General features: G+C 37.6%; 1 pseudogene; it reads left to right on the top strand.

The window, feature by feature from the left end:
* The first annotated feature begins 983 nt into the window (after window positions 1–983).
* On the top strand, window positions 984–7,203 carry LOC107718014 (sodium/potassium-transporting ATPase subunit alpha-1-like; annotated as a pseudogene).
* The last annotated feature ends 4,512 nt before the right edge of the window (window positions 7,204–11,715 follow it).

Genomic DNA, 11,715 nt, shown 5'->3' with positions numbered 1-11,715 from the left:
CATTCAGAATATGCTGGTGATCAGCCATGCCGATGTCTGGTTAACAGGGAACATAAAAGTCATGCATAAAATTAGACTACACAAAACAAATACACAAAAGACACTAATACAGACATTTGATCTGTTGCTCCTGTGTGCTCTGTGAGTGCTGCCTTGATCATCTAAGGCTTACAATTTTATCCTACAGCAAGGAGTGAAGTATGTAAACAAATGTTTCGGCTTCAAAGCAGTCATAAAACATTGGACTGATATTTATCAGAGTGAGCTGTTTGTTCAGTTCCAGCTCATGACTGCTCATTCCACCTCCAACCGCCCCACAGGCCACAATGGCGAGAATTAAAGTTATCATTATGTTATCCTCTTCATTTCTTAGAAACCATGCTGTACTTTTGGTCTGTTTGTTGAACGGCTTTGGCAACGTTCCTGTCCTTCTCTCCAGGCATGAACACATTGCTTTCAGATTGTTTACTATGAATTAAGTGCACATGCCTAGACTTTTTGCACAAAAGCAATGGAGAGTTCAATTTAAATTTAAATTTTAAAATGTAAAAAATTACTTAAAATTATTATATATATATATATATATTCTCTTTCTATATAAATAAATATACATTTTAAATATAATCATAAATATGGAAATTAATATATTATATATTTATATATAAATATACATTAATATGAAATATTTATGCATATATAAATAAGTCATATTAAAAATATTAGTAGTAGATATAAATATAATAGTGGATAAATTGCTGTTGGCAACATCATAAACATCAAAACGAGTCCTTCTCATCGATGTCACCAAAATGACTTACCTGTATGGATGAAGGTTAAATAAATGAAAGGTTAAAATAAAAGGTTAAGGATGACAGTTGCTAAACCCCTCCCAAAATGTCTCAGATCTCCTCCCCAAAACACAGGTGAGTTGGAAGAATATAAATTTTGTGAACTTGGATTGGTCACACAGGCACTTGTGTCTCCTTTGTGTGCACTTCTGAAATCTAAAACAACAGATTTTGGGTTGAAATAAACTGGGACCATGGGGCTCAGCGTGAGTGGACTATTGTTATCTTGAACATATCTTGTAAAACAACCGGCATATGTTGTGTTTTGGATGCTGGTGAGATGGCTGGGCCCAAACTGGATGCTTAATTAGTTTAACTAGCAAAGCTTCTTTGGTCAACAAGCTTTACCAGACTATGCTGGTTGATCAGCGCCACAGACTAGCACCAAACCAGCATAAGCCAGCATGGAAACTCATGCTGGTGTATGCTGGTCCTTTCCGCAGCGATCCTGGTCACTTTGCTGGATGTTTTATTCTGCTGATGTTCCATTCGTTGTGTTGATTTCATCTTTGGCTCTGTTCCAATCAGGTATGGTATTAACTTTTATATCATATATACATTATGTTTTATAGACGGGGAATGATGAGTACACGTTGACGGCAACTTCTGAGAAGGAAATCAAAAAGCCCAAAAAGGGTAAAAAAAAGAAAAAGGATGTGAACGAACTGAAGAAAGAAGTGGAGCTGGTGAGAAATTAATATATACATTACACATAGCATTAACATATCTGGTATGATCTGAGGTAACACTTTATTTCGATAATCCACTTTAGACATTCTACTAACAGTAAGTAACTAGTTAGTAGACATGTAGTTGCAAATTAATGAGAATTTGTTGACATGTAGTTACAAAGGTACTTATAGTTAGTAGAATGTCTAAAGTGGACTATCAAAATAAAGTCTGAAACTATAACTACCAAGAAAAGTCCAATACTTTCTCGACTACATTCATTATTTTCTGCACATGTGAATTATTATGCTGTACAAAAATGTGATTTATAGATTTTCTCTGCTGAACTGAGATTGAAGCGGTTTTGCTCTTTTGTAGGACGACCACAAGCTGACATTGGATGAACTTTCTCGCAAATACGGCACTGACTTGAATAAGGTGAGCAGAGGTTTATTGAGAGTTTTGGAAATTTTATGTTTTTAGTACATTTTATGTGTTACTCCAGATTGCCTGTATGGAATTATGTGTTTTGCCTCCTTTTATGTAAAATACAAGGAGACAAAAACTAGTTAATGATCACATTCTTTTGGTTTAAGTTGACTTTTTGATAAAACTGAAATGTTTTATGTTAAGCTTAAGATACCTGTCTTGTTTAGTCAAGACGCTTTACTGTCTTGAAATTTGCATAAGTATTTGTATAGGTGTTTACAAATTTTGGTATCTCTAGTTTTTTGTCTCCACATTATTCAATGTTCATACCCTACGGCAGGGCTTGTCTTCATCCCGTGCAAAGGAGATCTTAGAGCGTGATGGACCTAATGCCCTGACCCCACCTCCTACAACTCCAGAATGGGTCAAGTTCTGCACACAGCTGTTTGGTGGATTCCAGACACTGCTGTGGTTTGGTGCATTTCTTTGTTTCACGGCATATGGAATCCAGGCTGCCTCTAACGAAGAACCAGCGAATGACAATGTATGAGAGACAAAATGTTTTGTCTTCATTTTTATGTACTGTACATTGTCATACATTATCTAAAAACCTCATTGTGGTTTTGCAGCTGTACCTGGGACTTGTGCTAGCTTTTGTTGTCATAGTCAACGGATGGTTCTCATACTATCAAGAATCCAAGAGCTCTAAGATCATGGAATCTTTTAGGAACCTTGTTCCTCAGGTACAGTAACGACCTCTTAAATCATTCATGTTTAGTTGTAGCTTTCCTGTGGCATGAATGTACTCATTGTTGTGTTCTGGTTATGTAGCAAGCGTTAGTTGTGCGTGATGGAGAGAAAAAGGTCATCAATGCGGAGGAGGTAGTCGCTGGTGATCTTGTGGAGGTCATAGGTGGAGACAAAATCCCAGCTGATCTCCGAATCATCTCTGCACATGGATGCAAGGTAAGACCTAAAGCATTTCGGAATGTAATTGTGATATTTCCCATCAATGCCTTTTTATGAAACTTCCATTTTACCTTTCCAGGTGGACAACTCCTCCCTCACTGGTGAATCTGAGCCCCAGTCTCGTACTCCTGACTTCTCCCATGAAAACCCCCTGGAGACGAGAAACATTGCGTTTTTCTCAACCAACTGTGTTGAAGGTACCAAAAAAAGTGTCTGTATTATGTTGGATACATTGCATGCATTTTATAATAGCTGAACAAACTAAACAACTAAATATCTTGAATATAATAAAACCCAGGTACTGGAAGAGGGATTGTCATCAACACCGGTGACTGTACTGTCATGGGTCGTATTGCATCACTTGCCTCCAGTCTAGATGGTGGAAAAACACCAATTGCTAAAGAGATTGAGCACTTTATCCACATCATCTCTGGTGTAGCCGTCTTCCTGGGTGTGGCCTTCCTAATCCTGTCCTTGATACTTGGATATGGGTGGTTGGAAGCTGTTGTTTTCCTTATTGGAATCATTGTCGCTAATGTACCTGAAGGTCTCCCTGCCACTGTAACTGTAAGTTAGAGTGATTGTTTAGTTATACTTTGGTTGTTTATTCAACTGTTTCAAAAATTTTTAAATCAATAAATCCTGGTCATATTTTAGTATGTTTGAGCCAAAAGTGACTACTTAGCTTGTGTCTACTTATGTAGGTGTGTCTGACTCTGACCGCCAAACGTATGGCGAAGAAGAACTGCCTGGTGAAGAATCTCGAAGCCGTGGAGACTCTTGGCTCGACCTCCACCATCTGCTCTGACAAGACTGGTACTTTGACCCAGAACCGAATGACCGTCGCTCACATGTGGTTTGACAACCACATTCACGAGGCAGACACCACAGAGAACCAGACTGGAGCCTCCTTTGACAGAAGCTCTGCTACTTGGGCCGCCCTCTCACGTGTTGCTGGCCTTTGCAATCGTGCTGTTTTTCGTGCTGAACAGAGCCATCTGCCAATCCTTAGCGTGAGTTTCCCTCTAGTTATCTTAATACATATACGAGCTACATTAGGACTTGCAACTTCCAGTAGCTAATTTAGCAATGTTATTGTGAGTGAAAACTTTGTTCAATCAAATCTGTTTTGCAGCGAGAGACAGCTGGCGATGCCTCAGAGTCTGCCCTGCTAAAGTGTATTGAACTGTGCTGTGGTTCAGTCATTGAAATGAGAGAGAAGTACACAAAGATTTGTGAGATCCCTTTCAACTCCACCAACAAGTATCAGGTATTCTTGTTGAGGTGTTGTTTAGAGATTGGTTTGTAGATTAACTGGTCATCCTAATAGGCCTTTAATATGCCTTTTCTAGCTCTCAGTCCACAAGAATCCCAATTCTTCAGAGTCTAAGCACCTGCTGGTGATGAAGGGAGCCCCTGAGAGAATCTTGGATCGATGCTCTACTATTTTGATTCAAGGAAAAGAGCAGGCTTTGGACGATGAAATGAAAGAGTCATTCCAAAATGCTTATGTAGAACTCGGAGGTCTTGGAGAAAGAGTGCTGGGTAAAGCCACCTTATGAAATTTACCTTGGGATACGCAATGAATTTATGGCAACAGAATAAAATGAACACACAAAATGGTAAATTACAGCACGTCAATAATTCTGTGACCTCTCTCATAGGCTTCTGCCACTTTAGCCTCCCTGATGACCAGTTTCCTGAGGGTTTTGCATTTGATACTGAAAATGTGAACTTCCCCACTGAGAACCTGTGTTTTGTTGGCCTCATGTCCATGATCGATCCTCCTCGTGCAGCTGTACCAGATGCTGTGGCCAAATGCCGGAGTGCTGGAATCAAGGTGTTGTCATCATCGAAGATCTACTGTGCCCATATTAAATTATTCCGAAAATAATTACTTGTGACCATTCAATTACAAATAAGGTTATTCATTCAAAGGAGCCCCTGAGAGAATCTTGGATCGATGCTCTACTATTTTGATTCAAGGAAAAGAGCAGGCTTTGGACGATGAAATGAAAGAGTCATTCCAAAATGCTTATGTAGAACTCGGAGGTCTTGGAGAAAGAGTGCTGGGTAAAGCCACCTTATGAAATTTACCTTGGGATACGCAATGAATTTATGGCAACAGAATAAAATGAACACACAAAATGGTAAATTACAGCACGTCAATAATTCTGTGACCTCTCTCATAGGCTTCTGCCACTTTAGCCTCCCTGATGACCAGTTTCCTGAGGGTTTTGCATTTGATACTGAAGATGTGAACTTCCCCACTGAGAACCTGTGTTTTGTTGGCCTCATGTCCATGATCGATCCTCCTCGTGCAGCTGTACCAGATGCTGTGGCCAAATGCCGGAGTGCTGGAATCAAGGTGTTGTCATCATCGAAGATCTACTGTGCCCATATTAAATTATTCCGAAAATAATTACTTGTGACCATTCAATTACAAATAAGGTTATTCATTCAAAGTAATTAAAATGAATGACTCTTCCCATACAGGTTATCATGGTTACTGGAGACCATCCAATTACAGCTAAGGCTATTGCAATGGGTGTTGGCATCATCTCTGAAGGCAATGAGACTGTGGAAGACATTGCTGCACGTTTGAACGTTCCTGTTGGAGAGGTCAATCCAAGGTAAACCAATCATCTCAACCAGTTCCAGATGTGGCATGTGGAATTTCTCTAGATGTCTGCTAATGCAATGTGTACCTCTAGAGATGCTAAGGCCTGTGTGGTCCATGGTGGAGAACTGAAGAATATGAATGAAAGCGACCTGGATGAGATCCTCAAATACCATACAGAAATTGTTTTCGCCAGAACTTCTCCACAACAAAAGCTGATTATCGTGGAAGGCTGTCAGCGACAGGTACCCTCAGACAGTTATCTATCAGATCCTATTGATACTAGAAAATCTTTCCCAGCAGGAACCATTTTAATGCATTTTATTTCTCTTATCAGGGTGCCATTGTAGCTGTAACCGGTGATGGTGTCAATGATTACTCCACCGGCCTCGCTCCGTTCCCACGGCTCTCGGCTCCGCCCCCGCTCGTCACAGTATGATATTGATTTTGAGAACTTATTTGACTGAAGATTTATCAAGGTCACTATGACACTTATTTTTTGAATGTATCTTCCACGTCAGGACGTCTGATCTTTGACAACTTGAAGAAGTCTATTGCCTACACGCTGACTAGTAAGATCCCTGAGATGTCACCCTTCCTCATGTTTGTCCTCGTTGGTATTCCTCTACCTTTGGGCACCGTCACCATTCTCTGCATTGACCTGGGCACTGATCTGGTAAGAAAAATGATTATTACCGTAGAGATCTTTCAATTATTCATCTGTTTTTAACTTGTTTTAATTGTTGCCACAGATTCCTGCTATCTCATTGGCTTATGAAAATGCAGAAAATGACATCATGAAGAGACAACCCAGAAATGCTCAAACAGACAGACTGGTGAACGCGAGGCTAATCAGTATGGCATATGGTCAAATCGGTAAGCACATTCTTACTCCATAAAGAGAGCTCTGAATTTTTTCACATAGCATCTGTTAAAGATCTTTAACATTTATACAATTAGCATAAGCATATATGAATATGGGCAAGCAATTAATTTTACTGTCATGATTTTCCTTTTTAGGTATGATCCAAGCAGTTGCAGGGTTCTTTACCTACATCGTGGTTATGAGTGAGAATGGATTCTGGCCCAGTTATCTGCCAGGACTTCGAGTTGGTTGGGAAGACAGATCTATCAGTGACCTGGAAGACAGCTATGGTCAACAATGGGTAAGTGTCAAAGCTTTAGCAAGCCATATATTGAAACAAAAAAGCTTCTATATTATAGAACAAATGTGAAAAATCAGTCTTTTAAATGTTTTTATAAACATTGCTTTGTTCTTGTGTTTTAATTGTCTGATGCAGACCTTTGAGGCCAGAAAGATTATAGAGTCCACTTGCCACACAGCATTTTTCATCAGTATTGTGGTTGTGCAGTGGGGTGACTTGATCATTGTAAAGACCAGAAGAAATTCCATCATACAGCAGGGAATGAAGTATGTAAACAAAGGGATGCAAACAAGCTTCAAAGAAGTCATAACGTATTGGTGGATTGTTTGTTCAGTTGCAGCACGAGGCTGCTCACCTTAAAGCCTTATCACAATTTGTTCTTTTCTTCTTTCCTAGAAACAAAGTCCTCATCTTTGCCTTTTTTGAGGAAGCTGCTCTGGCAGCTTTCTTGTCCTACTGCCCAGGCATGGACGTTGCCGTCAGAATGTATCCTCTAAGGTAAGTGGACGTATCTAGACTTTTGCACACATGTAATTGGGCGTCTTCACGCTCAAATCTTTTCATTTGTCTAGCTGACTTTGTGGCATGAGGGTTTGAAACAATGAAAAAAGGAGGTAATAACATATTTCCCTACAGTATTTCACTGCTTTAAGAAATTAAGAATAAAATCTAATATCAGTGCTATTTTGTTTTCAGGCTGGGTGGAAAGAGAAACATACTATTAAATCAAGACGACATTCTATTGCAAACTTATTTTCTGAGACATTTTTCTCAAAATGATACAATGCTGTGTTTTTCAGCAAATAAATGTCGAATTTTATTGAGCTGAATTTTTGTGTGTTTTTTATTAACCAACAGAACATATAAAAAGTCACTATGCAAAAAGGGTTTTAGTGAAAAAAAAAATATATATATATAATATAAGGTGATATAAATAATAAAAAAGCCATTTATGAATTCAACATAAAGGCATGGTGTAGTTACATCATCTACCAGCAGAGGTCTACTGATAGACAAAGAAAATCAACCAAACCTTAACCTAACCAGCATTTAAATTGGTATGATAAAAAAGTGCCTATTCAGTGCAGCATAGGTCACATGCTCACTGCTGATTCTCACAGCTGACAGAAAACAAGACAACAACAGTACAGTTTAATGTGACTATAAATGCACTGCTGCTGCATTTAGCAGACACTTTTAAGCAAAGTCACTTGTGCTGCTTTCAGTTTACATATATCAGTCTATATTTATCAGCCTTCTCTGGGAATTGAACCCATGACTTATAATACTGAGAGTTAGAAAACTTCTTGGTATCTCAAGGGTCATGTGACATGTATGCCGTGTGAGATGTTTATACATATCAGTGAAACCAGCAGAACACGCTGAACATCAGTCAAACATTCCATTATAAAAACATTATGCCATGTGCCAAGAAGTCATTCTCAGCTGTGTTATTATACTACGAAACGTTTTTAGGAAGTAAGGCTAACATGAGGGGCTGTGAGGCTCTGTTGACTGACGAAACAGAAAATTGTTTACAAAACAAGACTAAGGTCCAAACAAAATTAGTTCTTAATAGTTTGATTCATTCTTAAATTACCTTTGAAATGGACAGCAATTCAAAAAGTCAAAAAATTTTAGGCAAAAAATAAGAGAGCATCTAATTTTCAACTTAGAAGTCTTTCATTATAACAGACCAAAGAAATGCATAATGCACAAATTAACATGGAAAGGATATTTGAATATTAGCATATAGTTATTAAGAAAATCAACTGTTATATAAACAAGACATGATGAAGGTTAAATGAATGTTAAAGACAGATGACACCTGCCAGACTCCTCCCAAACTGCTACCCTAAAGTAGGTGAGTTGATGGAACAAATCTGTGAACTTGGTTTGGACACACGTGTATTTGTGTATCCGAGTGGCTGGCAGGAGGATATGGAGCGGTGTCCTGGAATCCAAAGGATCACAATTTGAATTGAAATAAGGAAAGCAGGGCTTGGTCTAAGTGGATTCTGCTGTCTTTGCTGGACTGTGTGTTTCTTCACACGGTTTTCTTTTTTTCTTACCTTCTGATAGTGTTTTGTTTGTCGTGTAGATTTTGGCCACTGGCTTTACTTTTTATGGGGTCAGGTAAGGTTGCAGTTGTATGCTTTATACAAAGTTTTATGCATAGATATAATTTCACTTTTGTCTTTGGGGGTTAAAAAGGGAGGAAGGTGGCATATATGCTTACATAGGAATCACAGACATGGGAATCCCTGTGTCATGCTGAAATGTTGTCCAAAGCAGACAATACAGTGGTAATGTAAACATACAGAATTGCATTTTTCAGCTAAACACCAACTAAAAAAGTTACTTGTCCAGGAAAAAGGGGGATTTTTTTATATGTGATGTAATTTATTCTGAAGTAATTCTCATCAGTTTTCTGTCAGCTCTTACTTGCCTATATGTGACCCTGGAGCACAAAAGCAGTGTTAAGTCGCTGGGGTATATATATATATAGCAATAGCCAAAAAAACATTGTATGGGTCAAAATTATAGATTTTTCTTTTATGCCAAAAATTATTAGGATATTAAGTAAAGATCATGTTCCATGAAGACATTTTGTAAATGTCCTACCATAAATATATCAAAACTTAATTTTTGATTAGTAATATGCATTGCTAAGAACTTAATTTGAACAACTTTAAAGATGATTTTCTCAATATTTAGATTTTTTTGCACCCTCAGATTCCAGATTTTCAAATAGTTGTATCTCGGCCAAATATTGTCCTATCCTAACAAACCATGCATCAATGGAAAGCTTATTTATTCAGCTTTCATATGATTTATAAATCTCAATTTCGAAAATTTGACCCTTATGACTGGTTTTGTGCTCCTGGGTCACATATAAGCATGTTTATGATATTTGCCCAATTAAATTGACTCTTGGTGTCACTCATCATTTGTTATAAACATAACTTAAACATTTTGACCACAGTATTTTTGTTCATGTTTGTTTCTTTGTGCTGTTGCGATCATTTGTTTTGATTTCTCCATGAGAGTCGCTCACACACACACAGTCAGGTTGTGTGAGCTTCATGAAATTTACATGAATTTACATACGTTTACATGAAATGTAATAAAATCAGAATCATTCTCACCAAAGTTTCGGTACTTCCCTAATTAATTATTGTTATTCATGTTTTAATAAGGTTACTTTGCCCCTTCGAAAAAATACACTTGTCCCGGACAAGCCGACAAGCATTAATGTTGAGCACATAAATGTATAAAAATGAGTTGCAGATGATCCTCCAGTCAAACTGTCCAGCTCCTGAGACCTGGCACATCTGATGCACATGGAAAGTATTGAATGTTACATTGTATAATTTCCTCTTAATGCAAGGAAAAGATTAGTTAAAACTTGAATTTTTGAATTGAAGGTCAAATTAAAACTCACTGCTCTGCATAACTTGGTGTTGCTTCTTCACTTAGGGGCCCAAAAAAAGCTGGTGGAAGAATTGTGAACAGTGATGATACCAGAGAAACTGCTGGCAGAGACCCAATCAATTCATGATATCATGACCGTATCTGCAGTCAGATCACCAGAAGAAAGAGAAAAAAAGCTCTTCACAATTAACTTTTTTTTTTTTTTGCACTAACACACACACACAAAAGAGGTACTTGTTGACTCTAGTAACCCTTAAAAAATAACTGCAGTACCGAGATCTGAAGTCTTAATGTAGCACTAAAAGCAATAGTTCCCTTTCAGTCAGTCACTTTTGACGTTAAGTCGACATACTGACATTTGGGGTCTCATTTGGGAGAGCACACATCAGTATGTCGACATATTGTCTCCGTTCCCTCCTTCAGGGAATGATGGTTACATACATAACCAAGATGTTTTTAGGTTACCAGTGTTTAAAATCTTTTTTCACAGTCTGCCATTATTACTTTATTCCATAAGTGTCCAATAATATAGTGGTACCAAGAGTAAGAAAGGGTGGGGATGGAGGCAAAAGCATCAATTATTATATTCATTTAAACAATTATTATCAAACAATTATATTCATTTAGTAACGTATAAAGAACGTTAACTTTTAAACTGAGTGAGTAATGAATGAATATTTTTTGCATATGTTAGCAGAGAGAGAGAGAAGGAAATTATGCTGTGTGCCGGTATCTGACGTAGAGAGTGAAACGCAGTCATTTAGATTGCGTTATGAATTTTTAAAATTGAAAATTGAAAATTGCTGTTTGAGAAAGAAAAAAAAATAAATCTACCAAGTGCCATCATTTTACTTTGGGTTCAGTCCTCTTGCTGCTTCCATTTTCTCGCAACATTTGCCACAATTACTTGCCACAGTCACTCAATGACAATACTGTCAGATAAATTATACTGCCATATCAGATATTTGTTGTAATTATTATATTATTAAAAAATGGCAAAATAACTGTTTTGCATATCACACATTTAGTTTCTGTTTTGTTTTTCTGGCGTTATATCTATAAAATCCTCATTTGCATAAAATGTGTTGAAAAAATCGGACCTTTTATTCTTTGAGCAAACGAGTTTATTTTTCTAAGGAGCAAATAAATATAATTTTCAGGGTAAATATCAAGTTTATACAAGTATATAAAGGTATACTGTCATCAGCAGAAAGCTATAGAATGGCAACTATATGAGCATAAGCTTTTCAACTAAAGGTGACGACCTTAGAAAGGGGATTTCCCATCCACAGCATATGGGGGGAGCAGTTTGTTTGATATTATTTCCTGTGTGCAACATATAATGATTTTCCCAGTAACCTGATATGCAGATAGGCATGCTGTTAAAATGTGGAGGAAAGCAAAGGTCTATTTCTGATTAAAAAGGCTGTGTGTTTTCAGCAGACTAAAGGCGTCTATCATGAAGATGGAGGTAACAGGTGATGTTCTTTAACAATGCTTGTCACAACTTTTAACCAACGTGACCTTGCTAAGATTTCTATCATTTATTCACTCCAAGCATTTGAAAAAATATATATAT

The sequence above is a fragment of the Sinocyclocheilus rhinocerous genome, unplaced genomic scaffold, assembly GCF_001515625.1.
Source record: "Sinocyclocheilus rhinocerous isolate Xijiao unplaced genomic scaffold, SAMN03320098_v1.1 scaffold1835, whole genome shotgun sequence".
Lineage (NCBI taxonomy): Eukaryota > Metazoa > Chordata > Actinopteri > Cypriniformes > Cyprinidae > Sinocyclocheilus > Sinocyclocheilus rhinocerous.
This window is presented reverse-complemented; position numbering and strand designations above follow the sequence as displayed.